The 18,913-nt window shown below is 38.4% G+C and overlaps 1 protein-coding gene across 1 annotated transcript in view; it reads left to right on the top strand.

The window, feature by feature from the left end:
* LOC150108776 (transient receptor potential cation channel subfamily M member 2-like) overlaps positions 1–18,913 on the top strand; it is a 685,147-nt gene that overhangs the window by 313,288 nt on the left and 352,946 nt on the right. The window lies entirely within an intron of this gene.

Genomic DNA, 18,913 nt, shown 5'->3' with positions numbered 1-18,913 from the left:
TCCTTGGGAAACACAACAGGTGGGTGGTGGGGGAAGACTGTTCCACAATACAGCAGTAGCAGAGATGGAGGAGGAGGAGAAGAAACTTGTTCTGTGGGTTTCAACATGTACTGTGAAAGGATGTTGGGTTGCAGCTGTACATGTTCCAATGGACTTAGTACTTAGTGGGGAAATTATTGATGCTATTTCAGATGAACATTTGCCATGGAAATATTTATAGAATACAGAAATTGCAGAGACCAAACATCTATGGGATAGTGAAAAAGAGAGAGAATGAAGTGGTGTTATGAATGAACAAGTTGGTAGCATGCGCATAGAGAATGAGAGAACACGTGTACAATACAAAGAGGGAGACTCAGGACAGACAGGAAAAAGTGTGAGAAAGGTTGCTGCTCAAAGAGGATGTGAATGCATGTGTAAACAAGAAGGGAATGAAATGGTTTATGGTCTGGGATGTAGGGAAAAATAATTAGATCTGAAGAAGGGAATGGGATTAGTAAGGAGAAAAAGAAATAGCTCAAGGAAAGTATGAAGAAGTCAGCTAATATTTGAAGGCTAGAAATATTAGAAATAAGGGAAATGAAATGGTTGCATTGATAGTTTGTTCACCCAAAAATTGTTGGAATAAGTGAGACATGGTTGGATGAGGATGACATCCTGACAGGAAGAGGGATAGATGGGTATGATATATTTTGTCAAGGCAGAAAGAATAAATAGGGAGGCGGGGTGTTATTGATGACAGAAATGAGTTATGTCTAAAAAGAGTAGAGATACAATGGAGGAAATAATAATAGTAGTTCTGAAGCAGCATGGTGTAAGATAGAAGTGAACAGAATGAAATACTTAGATGTTGCTATAGACCTGGTAATGTGGAGGGAAGTGACCATGAAATGTATAAGCAAAAAATGAAAAAGCAAATCATTATGAGGGACTTTAATTATGGTAATATACGTTGGCACAAAAAAGATAGCAACGAGTAGTAAAGAAAATGAATTCTTCATGTTTATGAAGAATAACCACCACAGACCAGTAGCGCACTCAGGATTTAATCTTGGAGAGGACCTGAGTTGAGTAGATGATTTGAGAATACGCACTACACATCGCATACGACCTATGACTGAGCATCTGCAATGATCACTAATTCATAAGTAGTATAGAAATAGAAGACACAAAACAACATAAATTTTTTAAAAAAATAATTTTATATAGGGACAGATTTTTGGAAAATTTTCTAGTGTTTTTTCCCTTTTTCTTTGGAGGGGGCCAAGGCTCCCCCGCCTCTGGGTGCAGCACTGCCACAGACAGTATGTAAGAGAGGACATGCATGAATTGAGAGTGTTAGATTTTATCTCATCAGAGGCTGTCATTATAAATGAGGTGTCAAATCTCACTCCATTTAGTGAGAGTGACCATGAAGTAATTAACTTAGTGGTTGCCAGCCATATGAGGAAAGGATATATGTGAAACTACAAGGCTGTTGATTATGAGAGGCTCAAGAGACATCTTGTAGCTGTAGCATGGAATAACGAGTTGGGTCGAAAGGAGAGCAATGCTGCTTGGGTTCTATTTAAGAACTATCTAGTAGAAACAATATCTAAATGTATTTCAAGGGTTAGAAGGTTAAATATGGTAGGTGTGAAATGGATGAATAGAGAAATTAAGCAGGCAAGTGATGAGTGGTATTTGGAAGTTTTATATGAGTGGTAGTTGGAAGATTTTTCAGTTGGTTATACTATAAATTAAAGATACCAAGAAATTATATACTTGGTTTAATCCTTTATTCAAGTGTAAGCGAACAAGTTTGCACCTGAACTATTTTTAGGACTGGGGCAACTCATGTATAGAAACTTATAACTTCACATCACTTGCCTTTAGTATCCCATAATGTATAACATTATGACAACAATTCATGACTAACTTATATGTCTTAATCATTACCCCATCCCCCCGCTTCCTCCTATTCACAAGGCTTTACAACTTACTTTCTCTTAATCTGTCCTTGTATTGATGGTCATGCAAAGACCACCTATATGAATCTTTTCTGGACCCTTTTCAACATATCCTCGTCGGTGTACAATCTATGAGGCCTTATAAAATGGCATCATAATCTCTCTGTTTCTGCATATCAGGGTCCTCCACATCATTGCCATTATCCGATGTGACATCTTCATAAATTGTGCATTGTGACCCCTGAATTTCAGGTCCTTGTCCACTATCGCTCCTAGATCTCTCATCTCTTCTGCTTCTTTAAAGTTTCCCTACCAAGTGTATATTTTGCATCCCATTGTTGCATATAAAATCTCAAAACCTTACACTTTGCAACATCGAATCGATAATCCCACTTACCTGCCCATTCTTGCAATCTATTCAGGTTCTCCTATAAGGCCATAACAGCCACTTGACTGTGCATTGCTCTCCCCAATTTTGCAACTTCTTCAAACAGCTGCATGTCACTAGTTAAACTCATCCCAATGTCGTTAACATACAAATTGAACAACAATAGTCCCAAAACTGACCCCTGTGGTACATCACAAGTGACCTTCCTCATTTGGGATAATGCACCCCATATACAACTTTCTGATCCCTATCTGACAGCCAGTCAGTGATCCAACTCAGAAGCCTGTTATTCAGTCCCATCTGTTTCAATTTATTTAATAGCATATCATGCGGAAGCCGATCAAAAGCTTTTGCAAAATCCAAGTATACCACTGTATACTTGGTGTACACTGTATACCACTGCAACTCCCCTGTCCAAGGTATTTGTCACCTTGTTATAGTACAAAAGTAAGTTAGTAAAACCCAGTAGTGCACTCAAGATTTAATCTTGGAGGGGGTAGTATACTACTAATTCATAAGTAGTATATAGAAATAGAAGACACGACACAACATAAATAAAAAAAAATGAATTTTAATTAGGAAAAGATTTTTGGAAAATTTTCTAGTGTTTTTTTCCTTTTTCTTTGGGGTGGGCAGGGTCCCCTTGGCCCTGCCAGCATGGAATTGTTAAGGGGAGATCAGGTTTTACTGACCTCCCCTTAACAATTCCATGCTGATAACGCAAAGAATACTGCTCTTTTCAATCCAATTCTGTTTCCTACTTCTCACCAATCTTTCTAGTACCTTCACCACAACTCCAGATATACAGATTGGCTTGTAATTTGAAGCCAGTGCCTTATCACCACCTTTATACAGTGGAACAATTTTACCTTCTGTTCACACTTGGAACCTGTGCTGTTGTAAGACTTTTATTAATCAGGCATGCGAATGCTACTGCCAATTCTCTGGAACATTTCCTTAAGAATCCAACTCACAAGGGTGTTATCCAATCCCATCCAATCCCATTCAGTTTATTTAATAGCGTATCATGTGGGAGTCTATCAAAAGCGCGTGGTGATATGTTATCAAATTCTGTCGCCTTATTGACATCAAGGTTATTTATTTCCTCAAACCTCCTGCTCACTCAGAATTAAGCCATCCTCTCCTATGTCCTATTTTTATCACTAAGTTCCTCATGATTCCACCCCAATCAGGATGAAAGACCTATATAAATTGATCACTGAATACCTCAACAGTGTCTTCTGCAGCAGTTACCATTCTACCATTTTCATCTATTAACATAATCTTACTATGATCATTTTTCCTTATACTTGCCACATATCTAAAAAAAACTCTCCAGGGTTTTTCTTTGCCTGATTTGCTAATTCCTGCTCATACTGCACTGTTGTTTTCCTTACTAACTGAGTCACTTTACTGGCTTGTTCTTTATACTCTCCATGTAACTGATTATTACCATTATTCATCTTGCACTACCTCCAAAGTACCTTTTTCTTCCAGATTTCATGCTTGAGCTCCTCATTTATCCATTTTACACTTACAATAATTATTGAGCCTTTTGGCCTTTGAAATACATTCGCAACATATTTCTTTGTCAATTCCCAAGCAGCATTTATTTCCTTATGCTCAACTTCTTGTTCATGCTACTACAACTCCAAGCTGTCTCACAAGCTTGTCATAATCACCAACCTTATATTTCTACATATATCCTTTCCTCACAAAAGTCTGCATATAGCTAGCCAAAACCCAGGTGATTACTTCATGATCTCTCACCAACAGGAGGAAGGTCTGAAGCCCTACTCACAATTACATCCTCTGACGGAATGATCAGATCTAAAACTCTCGATCCTCGCATGTTCTTCTTCACGTGCTGCTGAGATAGTTCTCTTTCAAGAACTAGAGTAATTCATTTTCCTTATTCCCAAATGCTATCTCTTCATTCCAATCTATACCACCATAATTAAAATTACCCATAATAATTACCCTTCTTTTGTTCACTAATCCAAGTTGTTTATATATTTCTTCATCAGCACTCTCTGCATTTCTAGGTCTATGGCAACATTCAGCTAAATATGTCTGCCCATCAACCTCCATGTTACACCACACTTTCTCATAATCGTTGCAAGTATTTAATTTTTTCATGTCTAGTTTATGTGGACATAATTCATCCTGCTATCATCTGCAGCATTCCCCCTTCCTTCATAGATAGATATATATATTAAAGGGATATCAGATAAAGAAAATTACAGAAATGCAATATTAATACCACCTTTCAACTTGTGCAAAATTAAGGAACTTATTTAACTCATTGAAGGATCCATTTCCTCCTCTGGCCCACCCTGCAGTATACCGTATTCATTGCATCTGTAATTTGCCCTATATAGGTGAAACAGGATGCACAATTCTATTCTAAAAAAGGAACATAAACAGCACGTTAAATTTAATAATTATATTAAAACTGTCCTTTCTGATCATGCTATGAATACTCTACATAGAACTCATGTTGGAGGCTTAATGGATTTTTTACAACACTCAGAAAGGATTAAAAAAGAATTTAATACTTCCTATATTTCGTCCTAGTCACTAGGACATCGACGAGGATTATACAAATAACTAATGTACCATTTACACAAATATCAAATAATACTCAGCCCAACCACATGGGTGACACTAAAGTCCTATCTAGGTGGAGCGCCCTCTAAGGGCGGTTGTAGGTGGCCTGGAATGTAAGGTGGGACCTCTGGTGATGAGTGTTTCTCAAATCTTCGGAAGCTCAATGCAACCGTATTTATTAAGGTTTGGTTGAATTTTGAGAGCTGCTGCTGCTGCTTCTAAGAATAGTCTCTCTCTTTCTTGAATTTGCTGTGATGGAGCATGATGGTTTTCTTCCATGATTCCCTGTGGGCAGTGTCCAAGACATGGTCCTCCAAGCCTGAATGACCATAGTTGTGTTTACAGATATATGACTTGTGTTCCTCGAGGCGAATGGATGCTGATCTGCCTGTCTGTCCAAAGTATGCCAGCTTACAGGAACAGGATACTTTGTAAACTCCAGGCAGAGAGAGAGAGAGAGAGGAGGGAGCTGATCTTTCGTAGAACGGATAAGGGTAGCAAGTTTGTGGTGGGGCTTATATGCTGTGTGTAGGTTGTACTTTTTTTAGAATCTTGGCTATTTTTTCGGATGTGCCATGGATGTAGGATATGGTGATGGCATTTTTAAAATCTTGTTGACGAGAAGGATGGAGAATTGGGAAGGAACTGATTATTTTTTTGATACTGTGATCGCTGTAGCCATTGCAGAGGAAGATTTTGTGTATGTGGTTAAGCCCAGTAGTGAGGGCGGTTCCACCAGAACAAAGACTGTGATCTCTATTGGTAAGAGTTTTAATAATGCGATATTGTTGAGAGGGGTGGTGGTGGGAGAGTTTGTGAATGTATCTGCCTGTGTGTGTGTGGGTTTTCTGTATACAGTGAAGGCAAGTGTATCATTAGGCAGGCGTGTGACTAAGGTGTCTAGGAAGGGTAAACAATTGTTTATCCTTCCTAGGAACTGTAAACAATTGTTCTTTTCCTTTTCCATAGTAAACTGGATTCTTGGATGTAGGCTATTGAGATGACTGAGGAAGGAGTCTAACGTGTCTGGGCCGTGAGGCCAAATAGAGAATACATCATCTACATATCTTAGCCAGATAGAAGGTTTGAGTGGGGCTGAGTCTATGGCTCGTTTTTCGAAATCTTCCATATAGAAATTAGCAAGAGGGGAAGAGACGGGGAACCCATGGCGGTTCCCTCTATCTGCTTGTAGATTTTGTTCTTCCAAAAAAAAAAAACTAGAGTTAATGGCAAAGGAAAAAGAGATCTAAGATGTCAGACGGAAAAACGTTTTCTAAGAGAGATAAGGTGTCAGTTAAGAGAATATTGGTAAATAAAGAGGCGATATCAAAGCTTAGCAATATGTCTGTGTTATTCAAGGTTAAATTTTCTACGAGGGCTTTAAAGTGGGTCGAGTTTTTTTATATAGGAAGTGGATCTTCCAGTGAGAAGAGGGGTCAGAGAGTTGGCCAGCTGTTTAGATGGTCTGTAACAAGATGCATTGTGGCATATACTATAGGTCTGAGTGGGGAATTGGATTTGTGTATTTTTGGTAAACTGTATATTCAGGGGGGATGGGAGCAGAAAAGTTTAAGTTTTTTCGTGGTGTCAGGGGGCCAGGAAGATACTTTTTTAAGTAAAATTTTTAATTTCTTAACTTGTGTTTTTGTGGGGTCGTGTTCTAGCGGGATGTAGGTAGCACGATTGCGGAGGATAATGTTCATGTTACGATTGTATTCACTGGTATTAAGAACGACTGTGTCATTACCCTTATCCGCTCTGGTGATGACAATACTTTTTTCTTTCCGTAATTTCAGGAGAGCTGTGCATTGGGCGTACGATAGATTACTTTTTGGAGACGAAGAATGCGCGAGGATTTTGGCTACATCGAGTCTGATGTTGTTGGCTATCTCCGATGATAAGCGACCGATCCCTACGTTCGATGTTAACCATTACATCAAGCACTGGCACTTCCTTCGGAGCGATGGCAAAATTACGGCCGAGGCTAAGGGCATTGACGGCATCATCGTTGAGCCTTTTGGACGAGAGGTTTACTACTGTCTGGAGCGGTTGAATTTGTGGTTGTGGTTTGTCTTTAACCAGGTTGTTATATTTCTTGATGTGTTTATTTTTTATTTTTTGAAATTCTTTCTGTGCCAAAGTTTCCGAAATGCCAGAGAGAATTGACCAAAGTTCAGGGTTAAGAACGGGGGAGAGCTCTGAATTTAAGGAGCGAATGGCGGCTTATTATACAACAATGGTGCCGTCGCTCCGAAGGAAGTGCCGGTGCTTGATGTAATGGTTAACATGGAACGTGGGATCGGTCGCTTACTGTCGGAGATAGCCAACAACATCAGGCTCGATGTAGCCAATATCCTTACGCATTCTTCGTCTCCAAAAAGTAATCTATCGTATGCCCAATGCACAGCTCTCCTGAAATTACGGAAAGAAAAAAGTATCGTCATCACCAGAGCGGATAAGGTTAATGCCACAGTTGTTCTTAATACCAGTGAATACAATCGTAACATGAACATTATCCTCCGCGATCGCGCTACCTACATCTTGCTAGAACACGACCCCACAAAAACACAAGTTAAGAAATTAAAAATCTTACTTAAAAAAGTATCTTCCTGGCCCCCTGACACCATAAAAAAAACTTGAACCTTTCCTGGCTCCCCCCCGAATATATGGTTTACCAAAAATACACAAACCCAATTCCCCTCTGACCTATAGTAGATGCTGCCAATGCACCTTGCTACAGACTAGTGTCTAAACAGCTGACCAACTCTCTGACCCCCCCCCCCCCTTCACTGGAAGATCCACTTCCTATATAAAAAACTCGACCCACTTTAAAGCCCTCGTAGAAAATTTAATCTTAAATAACACAGACATATTGCTAAGCTTTGATATCTCCTCTTTGTTTACCAATATTTTCTTAACTGACACCTTGTCTCTCTTAGAAAACGTTTTTCCATCTGACATCTTAGATCTCTTTTCCTTTGCCATTAACTCTGGGTATTTTTCTTGGAAGAACAAAATCTACAAGCAGATAGAGGGAACCACCATGGCCCCCCCCCCCCTCTTCTCCCCCCCTCTTGCCAATTTCTATATGGAAGATTTCGAAAAACGAGCCATAGACTCAGCCCCACTCAAACCTTCTATCTGGCTAAGATATGTAGATGATGTGTTCTCTATTTGGCCTCATGGCCCAGACACGTTAGACTCCTTTCTCAGTCATCTCAATAGCCTACATCCAAGAATCGAGTTTACTATGGAAAAGGAAAAGAACAATTGTTTACCCTTCCTAGACACCTTAGTCACACGCCTGCCTAATGATATATTTGCCTTCACTGTATACAGAAAACCCACACACACAGGCATATGCATTCACAAACTCTTCCCCCCTCAACAATATGGCATTATTAAAACTCTTACCAATAGAGCTCACAGTCTTTGTTCCAGTGGAACCACCCTCACTACTGAGCTTAACCACATACACAACACCTTCCTCTCCATAATAAAATTAGTTTAATCCTTTATCCAAGTGTGAGCAAACAAAGTTTGCGCCTGAAAGTATCTTCAGGACTGGGGTAAGGTGGTACAATACTAATTATTATACTCTAACCAAGTGAAAAATAAATTTTCAACACCTTCCTCTCCAATGGCTACAGCGATCACAGTATCAAAAAAATAATTAGTTCCTCCCCCATTCTTCATCCTCCTCATCAACAAGATTTTAAAAATGCCATCACCATACCCTACATCCGTGGCACATCCAAAAAATAGCCAAGATTCTAAAAAAGTACAACCTACACACAGCATATAAGTCCCACCGCAAACTTGCTACCCTTATCCATTCTACGAAAGATCAGCTCCCTCCTCTCTCTCGGCTGGAGTTTACAAAGTACCCTGTTCCTGTAAGCTGGCATACTTTGGACAGACAGGCAGATCAGCATCCATTCGCCTCGAGGAACACAAGTCATATATCTGTAAACATAACTATGGTCATTCAGGCTTGGAGCACCATGTCTTGGACACTGCCCATGGGGTATCAAGGTAGAAAACCATTATGCTCCATCACAGCAAATTCAAGAAAGAGAAACTATTCTTAGAAGCAGCAGCAGCAGCTCCCAAAATTCAACCAAACCTTAATAAATACGGTTGCATTAAGCTTCCGAAGATTTGGGAAACACTCATCACCAGAGGTCCCACCTTACATTCCAGGCCACCTACAACTGCCGTTAGAGGGCACTCCACCTAGATAGGAGTTTAGTGTCACCCACGTTCTTGGGCTGACGTGGTACATTAGTTATTTTTGTAATCCCTGTCGATGTCCTAGTGACTAGGACGAAATATAGGAAGTATTAAATTCTTTTTTAATCCTTTACGTGTTGTAAAAAATCCATTAAGCCTCCAACATGATGTCTTCACAGCACTTAAGCTTCTACACACACGAATTCTACGTAGAACTGACAGAAAGGCACCTGTTTACATCACACCAAAATGTGGTATGAGTGTATATTTAAGGAGGCCTCTGAAATTCTTGTCACCCACTCTAATCTAAACAATAATGGTTGTCTATTGAAAGTTTATTTTTCACTTGGTTAGAGTATAATAAATTTAGTTTAATCCTTTATCCAAATGTGAGCAAACAAAGTTTGTGCCTGAAAGTATCTTCAGGACTGGGGTAAAGTGGTACAACACCAGGGCACTCCTTGCAAAGGTGGAGCAAGCTACCAACAGTCCTATCTCAGTATCTCCCATAAATCAAAACACATCTCCTTGCGGATATGTCTAATGTTATGCATTAAGGGAAGGGCCACAACCCAGACTAGTTTCGACCTTTATTGAGGTCTCTTCATTGGGAGCCAGGCCCAAGTGGAGATACCAGGCAGAAGCATTAGCAGGTCATCTCTACCTATAGGAGTTGCCAAATGGCATGCCACCCTTTTTTAATAAATTACTCTGGATTTAGAGAAAGATGTTGAAAGTTTATTTTTCACTTGGTTAGAGTACAATAAATTTAGTTTAATCCTTTATCCAAGTGTGAGCAAACAAAGTTTGCGCCTGAAAGTATCTTCAGGACTGGGGTAAAATGGTACAACACCAGGGCACTCCTTGCAAAGGTGGAGCAAGATACCAACACTTTTATCTCAATCTCCCATAATGCAAAACACATCTCCTTGCGGATATGTCTAATATACTGAGATAGGAGTGTTGGTAGCTTGCTCCACCTTTGCAAGGAGTGCCCTGATGTTGTACCACCTTAACCCAGTCCTGAAGATACTTTCAGGACTGGGGTAAGGTGGTACACACTTGGATAAAGGATTAAACTAAATTTATTATACTCTAACCAAGTGAAAAATAAACTTTCAATATCTTTCTCTAAATCCAGAGTAATTTATTAAAAAAGGATGGCATGCCATTTGGCAACTCCTATAGGTAGAGATGACCTGCTAATGCTTCTGCCTGGTATCTCCACTTGGGCCTGGCTCCCACTGAAGAGACCTCAATAAAGGTCAAAACTAGTCTGGGTTTTGGCCCCTCCCTTAATGCATAACATTAGACATATCCACAAGGAGATGTGTTTTGCATTATGGGAGATACTGAGATAGGAGTGTTGGTAGCTTGCTCCACCTTTGCAAGGAGTGCCTGCCCTGGTGTCGTACCACCTTACCCCAGTCCTGAAGATACTTTCAGGCACAAACTTAGTTTGCTCACACTTGGATAAAGGATTAAACTAAATTTATTATAATCGTTGTCTAAAATCCCAAGAATATGGATGGTACATGCTCTACCCACTTAACCTTTTGATCTAAGAATTAATTATAATTAGGACTTATAATTAATCTTAGCTTAAATATAACAAACACTTATGTTAAATCATTGATTAACTACCAATTTTGTTGTGTTGAAACTATTTATATGAATTTGTTCTCTGATGATATTATAAATAGAATATAGCTTTGATGTATTTTTTTTTTTTTTCCAGTAGAGGTCAGGCCAGTATTATAACTGCTATCAAAGCATTGTCACTTTTGCATACTGTTTGAAATGTAATAAAGCTTGTCTTTGTATATATGTATACGAGTATGTACTACAGATGATGATGTTAATATGGTCGAAATGTCTGGAAATTAAAGTGATTATTCTTCTTCTTATTATTATTATTATTCTGGGCAACTCCAAGGAGTCGACAGACTCATCGAGGGAGGCTATAGCATCATGTCAAGAACAACTATTCGACATTTACACAGTATCTATCATACCTTGCCTTGAACTCATTCATGGTCGTAGCACCCACAACAGACTCTGGCAGCTTATTCCACTCATTCACCACTCTCCAAGTAAAAAACCTAGCTCTAACACCCTTGTCAACCACATTCTTGCCCAGCTTCCATGCATGGTCCCTAGTCCTCCCGCCACCAGTCCTATTTTCAAAAATATCTTCTTGATTAATCTTATAGAAACCCTTCAGTAATTTGAATGTCTCAATCATATCACCTCCTCTTCCGCCTATCGACCAATTTCTGCAACCCACAAATCTTCAACCTATTCTCATAAGGTTCATTCCACAGACCTGCTATCATCTTGGTCACCCGTCTCTGGATCCTCTTCACTTCTTAACATGGTTGTAGTCTTCATAATTTACTGAAATGAATGCTGATCACTGTGTCACACTAAAGAAAGGACTATACTAAACATGTTTTGACCCCACTCTCTTGGGCTGCATACTAAAAATGTGGAAAGCTGTAAATCACATGCAGGGTGGATACCTGGTTTACTGTTTTCCACATTTTTTTCTATTATCAATGTATGTGATGTTTCGTAGTTATATCTGACACCAAGAAGAGAAAGCGACCCTGCTTCTCTCTCTCTAAGATATGGGAAAGTTTTATTTTAATCACACATCAATTTTATTAAAGAGCTAATGAATTATTGATATTGTAATATTTCCTCAGACATAACATTGCATTGTTTTATGTATAACATCATGCGGCTGTTATTTTTTCATTTCAATACATTGTTCACATTCTATTTTGTAATTAACTATTGTCTGCATTAATTATGGCCTGTAATATTCTGGCATAAATATATATGGCTTTAAATAAATAGTATTACTTATCCCTTGTTTTTTTCGTGTTAGCTGAAGAAAAGACAATATATACTTCTTTATTGAAATCTTAGTGGCAGTTTATTGTAATGTACAAGAACTACTGAACATTGATTAAACATCCATTACAATGAAATTCTTCTTATCTGTTAGTGATTTTCTTTCCAGTGCTTGATGAAAGTCTCCCTATCAAATTCCCAATTTTCGCCATTTACAAATTTTAATTTGGTGTTATTGGTGAAAGTTATAAAATTACAAATCATTTATGCCTATTTAAACATGATGGAAACGAAATATGAAATTGGGGTCACTTTAGGGTCATAGCCACATAGCCTTAACACATTCAGAGTGATCATCACTCTCTCAGTCACCCTATCTGTTTGGGAAAGAGAAAAATGGTACTCCAGAAATTTCGTGCTTTGTTTTTGGCTGATTCACCACATATTGCAATGATTCTTTGATTGTAACATTCTGTGTAGAGGGCAGGATGGACTGATATGTTTGTTTTAGGATGCATTAGAAAACAACAATTAATGAGAATGCTATATTTGGTTAGTATATTTGAATTATTAAAATATGTAAATATGTAAACCATCATTAATAAGCCATGTGATGATGATTATGAAACACCAGTAATGTAATGGAGGAAAGAACATGGGAATAGAAATATGTTTATTACTGCAAACAAATTATTATTATTTTTATGGCTATTTTCCTGCTTTCGTTTAGGAGTGCCCCTTTTTTTAATGTCATTGGCTTTTTACTCAAGAATTCTTAGGGCATTATAGATGTATTTTAGAGACAAATATATGCAGACTAATAGAGGAAGAAAATTAGCACATAGCTTTTTTGGATATTGTTTGCTGTGTTCTTTCTGCGATGTGCTTACTTCTGCTGTTAGGGTGTTAAAAGGGAAGAAATGTATAGGTATTATTTCTGGGAAAACTCCCATGTTTCTTCCCATGGAAGAAATTTGTTTGCTAAGTATAAATAACTAACAAATAATAAGCAGCTGTTGTATATATTTGTTAGCTCAGTAAATAACTATAGGGATGGGTTAATCGATTGAATGTCGATCAGGTGATTCATTTAGGCATAGAAGTAATACATGTTGGTTGATTTGAAGCAGCAGATCATCTACTAAAATTTATTTTACTTGTTATATGTATTTATTTCTCTGTTTTATTTATATTTTTCATGCTTTTCTAAGAATTTTCTGTTGTCGACTCAGGATTAGTAAACACGTTTTATACAATAATAGGATCAGTGGCAGCCGGTGAAAATTTTAAGTGGTGGTACTGTATGTACAAAATATAAAAAAAATATTTTTTTCCTAATCAGTAATCAATTTATTAATAAATAGATTTACATATTAAAAAATTGCTTTATTAAAACTATTTCACCCTCACCACGAACAAACACCAATAATGAAAGTTTTGTATCTCACAGAAATAACATGCGCATGGATACAATTTATCTTAAGCGACACTGCCCAAACGAGCAGTGTCGGAATCACTTGTAACGTGCAATGACAAGCATAAACGAATATCGGTGAGTCTAGCTACAATTGGCGTGATAATTCTGACACTGCGTTAGATCACAGTGCAAATGTTTCGTGTAATGGTAATTGAAAAGATATACCATATTTGCTGGTGTATAAGACGCACTTTTTTTTCTTTGAAAATAGGTATGAAAAACAGGGTGCGTCATATATGCCGATACTCAGTTTTTTTATTATTTTCATTTCTGGAAATTTCATTTCTGAAAGGGGGGGGGGGCACCCTAGCCCCCTACCCACTCATAATTACATCTGCTGATGAAATTATCAGATATAAAACTTTCAGTCCTCATGTGCCTTCCCTTATACACTTTGTAAAATAGTCGTCTCTCAGGAACTCAAGAAATTAATTTCCCTTATTCCCAAATGCTATCTCTATATTACAGTCTATACTATATTACAGTTATTTTATTTTTCTCATTTCCACACACACACTCATCTAAAGGATGCATTCTCACCTCCATCTCTTCTAGTAGTCATAGTTTTCCTGATTTTGCACATCCATTCTCTCATTGAACAAAACTTTCACTAGAAACTTAATTCCAGTTCTCAAACTTGTAGGGCATATGAATACTCTGCAGTTTATTTGTTGTGTCTGTCACTGACAGATGTCCTACTTAGCATTCAGTTACCATTGCATTACTGTCTTTCTCTCAGGATGTCTGGGAGATAGTGTGTTCGTTCATTCCCAAATATCCAGTTAGTGACTATGGTGCAGTACAAGAAATCAAATGGCAATATTATAAATATCAGAAATTCAAAAGTTCTGCAGTGAGTAAATATTAATGTTGAGTATTTTCTATTTTAATTGCCATTTCATAGGATAATACTGCTTGTTCGTAATAATGTAAACATAATTATGTAAGGCTAATTATAGTTTCCTGTGTACTCCTTGAAGGTACATATCAGGAAACTGTGATGATGCTACTCCTTAAAGAGGGTATGGGTGGAATGATCTAAAAATTCTTTGAAACTGGAAAGATAATTTTAGACTATTTTGTATATACAGGCATCCCTTGCTTAGCGCAGGATTTGATTAACGTGGCAATCCCTTAATATACGCGGCAAGAGTTTTGATTAACACGCCTTTAACCCTGCAGAGCTCGTAGTGACAGATACATGCAAAATGTTTAATATAAATATTTCTACGCAATAAAGCTTGGAGGTCATGAGTAGTAGCTGTGCATTTATATGTTGCGAGTGATATATTATTATTATCAAACAAGACCTCATGGAGTCAAAGACTCATCTAGGAGGTCCTTTTATCTCACACACATCTCATCATACCGGGTCTTAAACACATTCAAACGCCTTGCAGACACCACACTCTCAGGCAAGGCATTCCAATCATTCACAACTCTGCACGAAAAAAACCTGCCTCTCACTCCCCTACTCACACCCTCTTTATACAGTTTCCAGGGATGACCTCTGGTTCTCCCCTGATCTCCCACTATTCGCTGTAGAACTTCTCCACCATTGATCCTATAGCAACCCCTTACCAACTTGTAGGTCTCTATCATATCTCCCCTCTTCCTTCTCTCCACTAATCTCTGCAAATTACATCTTTTCAATCTTTCCTCATACTCGACATTCCAGAGGTCAGAAACTACCTTAGTCAGTCGCCTTTGGACCCTTTCCAACATCTCTTCATCCTTCTGAAAACCAGGTGACCAAATCTGGGCACAATAGTCCATGTGTGGCCTAATCAAAGCCTTATACAATGGAACAAGAATCTCCCTACTTCTACACGTCAGTGTCCTCCTCATCATTCCCAGAAGTGTTTGTGTTGTCTTCACAATTTTGGCGATGTGACCCCTAAATTTTAGATCCTTATCCACTATCACTCCCAGATCTCTTATTTCCTCTACTTCCAACAATATATTCTTACCAAGCATAAATTCTGCATCCCATCTTTGTTTTCCAAATTTTAAAACCTTACATTTTGCAACATTGAACTCACATCCCCATTTGCTTGCCCAATCACTCAATTTATTCAAGTCTTCTTGCAAGGCCACAACATCTTCACTACTCTTTATGGTTCGTCCCAACTTTGCATCATCTGCAAACAACTGAATATCTCCATCCAAATCTTCGCCAATATCATTAATATACAAGTTAAACAGTAATGGCCCTAAAACAGATCCCTGAGGCACTCCACTAGTGACTTTCCTTTTCCTGGATATTGCACCCCCATACACAACTTGTTGATACCTATCAGATAGCCAGTCTCCAATCCAATGCACTAATCTAATATCCAACCCCATCTGCTCTAGTTTGACTGTCAACTTATCATGAGGCACTCTATCAAAAGCTTTTGCAAAATCCAAGTATATTACTGTGTATCCTTCTCCTCTGTCCAAGGAAGCAGTCACTTTATTGTAATAAGTAAGTAGATTACTAAAACACGACCTCCCTTTAGCAAATCCATGCTGTCCATCAAAGATTATACCATTGTTGTCAACCCAACTCTGGATTCTAGTTCTCACAAGCTTCTCCAACAACTTAACCACAACACCCGACACACAGATAGGCCTATAGTTTGATGCTTGAGTTCGATCACCTCCTTTATGAAGTGGCACAATCTTGCCCTCCTTCCACTCTTTAGGGACTTGACCAAGTGCAAGACTCGTATTAAAAAAATATGTCAAGGCAGGTGTCAACTCTCTGGCACATTCCTTCAGAATACGCGGTGATATATTATCAAGTCCCACAGCCTTATTTACATCTAGTTTACTCAACTCCCCAAACACCTCTTGCTCACTTACAGTCAGTCTCTCCTCCCCATCATCAACTGCTCTTAATCTCTCCATGAAGTCACATTCACAAGATTGAAAGATCTTTATGAACTGCTCATTAAGTATCTCCACCACACATTCTGCAACAGCTGTCTTTATACCATTTCCTCCAATCAATGTCATCCTTCCATAATCATTCTTTCTTTTGCTGGCTACATATCGAAAGAACTCCCTAGGATTCTTTTTAGCTTCATTAGCTAACTGCTGTTCATACCTCTCTTTAGCTACTCTCACCAACCAAGTCACTCTCCTTGCCTGGTCTTTGTAGAACTCATGAAATTGGTTACTTCCACTTCTCTTATGCTGCCTCCACAATGCCCTTTTTCTCTGTATTGCATGCTTAATCTCTTTATTCATCCATCTCACACCTAACTTATTTAACCTTCTCACCCGTGGTATACATTTAGACATTGCATCCACTAAATATTTTTTGAAAATCCCCCAAGCTGCATTGATCTCTTTTCCAGCTAACTCCTCATTCCATGCTACACCTGCAAGCTGTCTCCTGAGCTCTTCATAATCACCCCCCTTGCAGTTCCACATATACCCTGTTTTCACAGGGGTCCTTGCACTGCTGGCAACCACCCAAGTAATCACCTCATGGTCACTTTCACCAATTGGTGGATGATTTGATACCTCATTGATAATTACATCCTCCGATGAGATGACCAAATCCAAGACCCTTAATCCTCTTGTGCCCTCTGTTACATACTGTCTGAGGTAGTTATCCCTCAAAAACTCAAGAAACTCATTTTCTTTACTTCCAGTTGCTATCTCTTCATTCCAGTCTATATTGCCATAATTAAAATCACCCATAATGATCACCCTTTTCTTATTTGCTTGGCTTATTTGACTATACATTTCACTATCACCACCATCCACATTACCAGGTCTATAACAACATCCCACCAAGTATTTGATTCTATTCACCTCTATCTCACACCATACTGCCTCAAAACCACTGGCCCCATTTCCCCCTTGCATCTCTACCTTGTATGGACATAACTCTTTCTCTATCATCAATAGCACTCCCCCTCCCTTTTTACCCCTTCTATCCTCACGAAACACATCGTACCTTTCCATCTCTATTCCTGTCAGGATGTCATCCTCATCTAACCATGTCTCACTTATTCCGACAATCTCTGGGTGCGCAGACGCAATTAGTGCAACCATTTCATCCGCCTTGTTACTTATACTTCTAGCATTGGTATACAAACACAACAACTCATTTCTGGATCTACAGCTAGTTCCACTGATACCACTCACTCGATGTGATCTCTCCATGCTGGACTGGGGCCATTTCCCTTTCTGCTTCATTTTAGAACCCTTTGCAATTCCATCTGTTTCCTTTTGATCCCTGATCATCCCATTACTTTCCTGCCTACACATTCTCTCACCTCCTCTTGGAGCATCCACCTTTCTCACGCTGTGTATCCCTGTCCACCCTGAGCCTCCCCGTTTCCCTGCTCCTCTTGCACACCCATTCTCTCATTATCTATACTCATACCACTCACTTCCACATTCATTTCCACTCCTTCAATCTCTCCTGTCTTACTCTCCTGCTCTTCCACATCACTCCTCTCTTGATCTGATTCATTCTCTCTATTCACTTCTCTACCTTCCAGCAGCAGTCTCTCCAAGCGACTCACACTGTTTCCGCACTGTTTTTTGCTGTCAGTTTGGTTTAACGCATGTTATGTAAAGGTTTGTGATATTTGACAGTAAATTGTATCTGAGAGATACCCCGAACCTCCGATGTCAGTATAGTATGGTTTAGCTGTTTTTTGTTTTAATTCTTTATTCAATAATTTCTAGATTGAACTGAAAATAAATAAACCATCATGTATTACTGGAATAGAGAGCCAAAGGCTTATTTATCATACATTTCCTCTAGGAGATGTACTTTACATTATTGAAAATGCTAAGAAAAGTGATCTGGAGCTTACTCCACCTTTACTAGAGTTGCCCATAAGGTTGCTTATTCTTGCATCTGCTGAAACGTTTAGTTTCTATATATTCGGCACGAAACTCTTGTAGTTTCTATATTCGGCTATGAAATAATGTTGGATTCAATATCCACTTAATTTGTACCATCATGTATTACATTTTTTTTTCTTTGTTTTATTTCTTGTTTACCGAGGCCTTGAGAGTCATTTTGCTTGTTATCGTAGAATTTATGCCGAACTGTTCAAACAACTCTTGATAATTTCTTTTAATAAAAAAATTGGAGTAAATAATGTAGGTACAAGTATTTATTAAACATTTACTTTGCATTCATTTTTTATCTTTCCTAAAAGAGTACCATATAAAACGAATTCTTAATTCGTTTTATATGGTCCTCTTTAGTCGATCATGGACGAATTGTAATTTTTACCATTGATTATTAGATTTGATTAACGCAATTTTGATATACGCGGTAACATCGAGGGATTAATTAACCGCACTAATCGAGTGATACCTGTGCTGATGAGTTTTTATTCCCCCTCTCCATGCAAATCATTCTTTAATTATGATCTTTTG

This window comes from Typopeltis vanoorti, chromosome 2 (genome assembly GCF_054136105.1).
Source record: "Typopeltis vanoorti isolate ZY-2024b chromosome 2, IOZ_Tvanoo_1.0, whole genome shotgun sequence".
NCBI lineage: Eukaryota > Metazoa > Arthropoda > Arachnida > Uropygi > Thelyphonidae > Typopeltis > Typopeltis vanoorti.
The sequence above is the reverse complement of the archived record's forward strand: the minus strand, read 5'-3'. Positions and strand labels throughout refer to the sequence as shown.